Source organism: Lycium ferocissimum, chromosome 3, assembly GCF_029784015.1.
Source record: "Lycium ferocissimum isolate CSIRO_LF1 chromosome 3, AGI_CSIRO_Lferr_CH_V1, whole genome shotgun sequence".
NCBI classification, from domain to species: Eukaryota; Viridiplantae; Streptophyta; class Magnoliopsida; order Solanales; family Solanaceae; genus Lycium; species Lycium ferocissimum.
This window is the reverse complement of record NC_081344.1, coordinates 16,282,382-16,288,578: the sequence shown is the minus strand read 5'-3', so window position 1 is coordinate 16,288,578 and position 6,197 is coordinate 16,282,382. Positions and strand designations below refer to the sequence as shown.

At 35.0% G+C, this 6,197-nt stretch overlaps 1 pseudogene; it reads right to left on the bottom strand.

Annotated features, from left to right (window-relative positions):
• Positions 1-970: 970 nt before the first annotated feature.
• On the bottom strand, positions 971-5,972 carry LOC132049888 (protein NUCLEAR FUSION DEFECTIVE 4-like; annotated as a pseudogene).
• Between the last annotated feature and the right edge of the window lie 225 nt (positions 5,973-6,197).

Below are 6,197 nucleotides of genomic sequence, written 5' to 3'. Positions count from 1 at the left end.
TCAAAATTTTCTAATGTTTTGCATATAAAATGTCGTTTAGATCACATTTGAAAGTATGACCAAAAAATATAGACTTAAATTTAGATAAAAGTAAATTTAGTTGAAATTACAGTTAGACAAAAAATATGAAAATAAGCTTTTTATCTGAGAAAGCAATTCTTTAAGCAAATGTAGAGAGCATTTAACTTTTCAGAATTTGATGTGAAGAATTGAGGAGGGGCTTGCAACTATAGGTATTCTAAGAAAAAAATAAATGAACAACTAATTAAGAGTTAAGACTTTAGCTAAGAAAGATTTATATAGATCTTAAATTACATGCATCATGTTAAAAGAAAAATGAACAAACTAATTAAGAGTTAGACTTTAAATAAGAAAGATTTTAATATTTTCATATAGTTCACCTTATTTCTTACAAAATTTGTTTTAATTACATAAGGGGTAAGGGAAGGGGAATGAGGCAGTGGATTACAAGGTAGGGAATCAAACTCTCACCAGCAAAGTGAAAATTCATGTAGCAAATCAACTGAGCTACTCACCTTAAATTACATGCATCATGTTAAAATTAGAACAAAGTAATTAAGAGTTAAACTTTAAATAAGAAAGATTTAAAAGTTTTTATATGATCACCTTAAATTACATGCATCATGTGTTGGGCCGATGCTTTGCACGGGCTATACCTTATCTAGTCTACATATATTTTTGGCCGCAATTTAAATAAATTAGCCAAGTTTTAGGTTTTCGATTATGACCACAAGTTGCAAAGTTAACCAATTCTGCAAGAATTAGTTTCATTTCATAAAAAATGGACGAATTTCTCCAAAGAGTTCAGCCAGGCACACGCGCGAGCGCACACAGTTTGTAGCTACTGCTACAAAATAGCAATAATACTAGATTAAAAAATTGTATCAACACATCGTAAAAACATATCATGCTGTTGTGAATGTACTTCAAGTATTACAGATATTATCGAAGTTGTATTAATATTACTACCTGTTACAGGCTTACAGCTGAATGGAAAAATATTTAGGCTCATCACCCTGAAAAGTGAAAATGTTGTCTCTAGAATTTCAACCACATTGGATTCATAAAAGATGAAGGTTGTTCCTTCTGTGCAGGGGCGGATCCATATAATTCTCTGACTCAAACTCTGTATTCTTATAAAGACCGTTAGACGTTCAAACTGGAGTGTTAACCGGTGCAGTAGTTGGAAGGGCGACCAAACTGTGCATTTAGACTCTGGTTGATAACAAATCTAACCAACATGCTGAAACATCCATGCCTTTGAAGTCCTGAGTCCACCGTCCAGTCACTGCTTTAGTGCAACTTCTGAAAGAATCCCAATGTGGCATTTGGTCCAAACCTTTGCGCAGTGAAGTCAAAGTGAAACAGTTTGTTGCTAATGGTGACTGAACAAGTTGAAATTTACTTAACAATTCATAATTTGATCATCGAATATGGTATCATCAATGCCCTCCATTTAATCGTGGCAAAAAAGAAGTGTTTAATACAGTTTTACATCTCTACAATCACACAATGTATGCAGACAACAAATTCAAGCTAATCAAACATCGTGACCTCGCCAATCTGCACAAGCGACAGGATATCATATCACCAGGACAAAATTTCCCCATCAATCCTCACTTGACCTAACACTACAAACAATTCATACCAATTAAGATAAAACAGAAGTCTTCTTTGATCTCCTGTTCGCGTAAATCTTGAATATAAGCTCCTGGTTCTGATCGATAAAAAGACACTGCAAAGAATCCGTATAATTTAAGATAAAACAGCAGTCTTCTTTGATCTCCTGCTCGCATAAATTTTTGAATATAAGCTCCTGGTTCTGATCGACAACAAGACATCTAATCCGAATCCAACGATGCATGCCATAGCCATAACTATGAAGACAAGCCTGTAACAATGAGCACCTATACATGTGTTACCGCCACAAGGTGTCTTTGTTGCCTGAGCATCGTAGAGTAAACCAGCAAGCAAACCAGAGAAAAGAAACGAGCCGAGGGGAAGGTTGAGGATAAGGATATTGTAGATGAGACCATAGTACTTGAGACCAAAGAGTTCAGAGGCAGTCGGAACAGTGACAGCAAGACGAACTCCGTAACATATACCAACTACGATAGAGCCAATGTATAGTGATCCTGGTATAGCCATGGCCATTAGGATGTATCCAACAGCCATTAGAATTTGCGAAGCTGCGTTCCAGATAGGCCTTGGTGTTGCAGCTCTCCTTCAAACACAGAAACTAAGATTAGTAAAGGAATGGACACACATACGATTTAAGAGGCAAAATGAAACAGGTAAAAGTGTAAGTTCCTTGCCAACTGCCTCCTATCGACCCCTATCTCTTTTCATTTGTTTTGGGTATTACCAAACCTAGCCTAGCCTTCGTAAATCACATAAAGCGGACACCCAACTATGAAAACAAATTACCCAAATCGTCAACTACACGTATTCCTAGAAGAAGAGGCGAATACACAAAAAAAATGACAGACTAACTGATATTTACCCACAATTTAGAGCCAGTGGGTTCAAAACTACAATGTATGCATTTTAATTTATTGGGTGCATATATGCACAAAATTCAAGCCAAAAGCAACGAGTTCAGAAAAACCCGCATAACTCGTCTAGAAAAGTCTCATAATTCTCTCATCCTCTAAAAGATAAATGAAATTCTGAATTCCTTTTTTTTTAATTTGACAGCATATAGGGAAGAACTTGTAGCCCTTTTGGCATTCAACATCCTACTAAATTTGCATGATCATGTAATAGACGCATTTTAACCCAATTTAAAACCATACTTTATATCGGCATCAGATGAGAGCTATCAAGTTGTTTCACTAACGTCATAAAAAGCAACATATTATGCCTATTCCAGAACATGATAAGAAACTAACTTTGAAGTATAATTTTTCTTGCTCCTAGACATTGGAATTTAAATTGGTTCCCAGCAGTTTTTCCCACCACTAACTTCTTTCATCGATAAGACCTAAATCTACGTAAGCCAAAAAAATTACTAATAAAGCATTCCTAACAAAAAGTCAATGTCCCTTTCAAAAGCTCAGTATTGGAAGAAAAAAGAAAGAGTCACTGTTGGATCCTACAAAAAATTGAGTTAAAGAGTAAGATTTTTCAGAAAAGGGATCGTCTACTAGCTACTTTTGCAAGGCGTTGCAACATGGAGAGTTGGGGTGCTCTGTTTTGTGTAAGTTTTTGTCTTCAAAGAGTTCTACCATTGGTCACAAATTCTAAGGGAAGATAGAAAAAAGAAGGTGGTTCACACCCCTCAGACAGATTCAAAGAATTTGTCATCCGAAGATAGCTAGTACTATGCATTTATTAGTGATATCACCAACCCATATACAATTAGATTTGCTTATAGCAAGGACTACAATATTTCTTTTATCCTTCTAATCTTTGTTAATCTTGTTGACGACAAACTATACTGTATAATTTTTGCATTCCAAAAAATCTGTTAAACATAGATCTTCATAGAACTCCGTTGTCACACTAATTATTCCTCATCAATACTAACTTTTAGCAGAGAGTCATAAAAGAATCAGCTAATCTGTGTGTGTCCCACCTTTTAAATGTTACCCCCTCTGTCCCAATTTATGTGATATTTTTCGTTTTTCGAGATTTAAACTGTATGAATTTTGATTAACATTTTAAGACGTATTTTTTCACCAAATTGATATGAGAAAAGTTGCAACTTATAGTACTTTTCATGTAATTTTCAAATATATAAATTTTTATGTAAAAATATTGAGTTAATCTAATTCAATTTAACTTCAAAGTTTAGTCAAATTAACTTTCAAAAAGCGAAAAGTGCCACATAAATTGAGGCAGAGGGGGTATTTATCTACCAAAAAGAAAATTTCGTCTAATCCATGTCCCACCTACTTTATACTCCCTCTGTCTCATACTACTTGTCCACTTTTCCTTTTACACGCCTTTTAAGAATTCATAACTAAAAATTTATTTTTACTACATCTCTCTTATCTCTCTCTAATTAATTGCACTCTAATCAATATTGGTTACCGTAAACAACAATTAATGTTAAAGGCAAAGTTTGAAAACTTAATTAATTCTATCTTGATTTTATAAATGGACAAATATTTTGAGACGGATATTTATAATAATGTGGACAACTAATATGGACGGAGGGAATATGTAAGTGGATTTAAAAAACAAAACTGGAACATCACAGTTTAAGATTTGAACTTATGACACAAAGCAATTTTTGAACCCCTTTTGTCACCACAATAAAACCTTTTTTTATGTTAAGAGAATTCAACAGTTTATATATTCAAGGAAATTTACTTCTTTCCATCTTCTGTATTTGGATTTTTGCACTATATTTAGAAATAAATTCACTTTAAACTTCTCATTAACCTTAATGACATGCAATCGATCATGACTGTTTAATATCACAAGTTCCTAATTTTTTTAGTTTTCTTCTTAATCTCCGTATCCAATCAAACACGTAAATTTAGTACTTAGGGGTCGTTTGGTGCATGGTATAAGTTGGGATATCCCAACACTAATTTTTTGTAATGTTTGGTAGAAGGTATAAATTTATCCTATGTTCTACCAAACAGAGTATAAAATAAGGCACAATCTTAAGGATGGGATATCCCACCTTATCCCACTAACCTTGGAATTATTTTATCCCATCTCTCAAAAATATAATCCCGGGATAATTTACTCCGCTTACCAAACAACCCCTTAATGTACCAACAAATCAAACTGTACAGATCAAGAGTTAATAGTAAGCTATACTACTATACTACTTAAGTAGTTTTACTTACTTGATGAAGTACTCAGAGACAGATCCAGAAAGAATGCGGCCAAAAAATCCCCAAATACTGGTGAGCGACACGAAAATTGACACATCCACATAGCCCAAAGCTAACCCCATTTGTCCCAAGTTATTCATCACTGCCAAACCTGTCCCAACTCCACAAAGAAACGATACAAACAATATCCAAAAATCCACAGTCCTCATCGCCTAAAATATTGTATGGTCTTCTCCAATCACTGGCACCCTCCCCATTTCCTCGGTCGTATCTTTTTCCTCCACAATTTGTTGGGCCAATAAAGGCTTAATTGCAGTATTATCACCTTCAATATCTAAATTTTCCGAATTGGAACGGATAAAATTCTTGAACATAAGGTGCAACGGAATGAACAAGGGCGATCCCAATAAAATTAGCAGTATAACAGCAAACACTCGCGAAAAGCCAGCGCCATGAGGCCCTGATATATCGAACGCTAACAAGTACACTGCTATAAACACAGCAACAACATTAATAAAACCGAAGTATTTAACTTCCTCTTTCTCTTCAGCTGACGTAGAAGAAGGTGGAATTTCACGTAAAAACACAACAGCCGCTAAACAAACAACAAAAGGGTCAGTAGCAAGCAATAACAAGAAAGTTGAAGGATCACTTGCAAAAAGCGCCGAACAAATATCAGTAAATATAGCCGTACTTAAACCTACGTACCCTTTCAAAATCCCCGAAACAGGTCCTCTATTCTTCCTAAAATTACGTATACATGTCACTAAAATGGCAGTATTCATCCAAGTCGTACTATTCCCACCCATGCACAAGAAAACACACATGACTGAATAACGTAGTGGTTGGATTCGACCACTAACTACTAACCATTGCACACCATAACCAATGAATCCTTCTACTGAACCAATGATTAGAATTAGGGGTGTGGGTAATTTGTCGGATGCTAAGCCAGCGAAAATACCAAAGGCTTTTCCAACGTCTTTAGCAACGGAGAGGTTGTTGAGTTGGAGTTGTGTTAAGGACATGAGGGATTTTAAGGCGTCAGAGTAGTTTGAAAAGGTGTAATTGTTGCCGGAGATGGATTGAACCCAAACGGCGGTGATGAAGCCTAGCCATTTTTTGGTTGGAGGAGGAGGATAGATTTGGAAATTCATTGAGAGTTTGTTTGAGTTCAGTTGTACTTTGGGACTTGGCAGTTGTACTTTGGGACTTGGGAAGTAATATATATACTCGTCCAAAAATATTTACACTTTTCACTTTTCAAGAGTCAAACGAGTTTCTTTTACCATAATTTTTGATACGTCTTTTAAATATTTTAAATTATTAATTATGGTGATTTATAGTGCTTTTTACGTAGTTTTTAAATATGTAAATTTTATT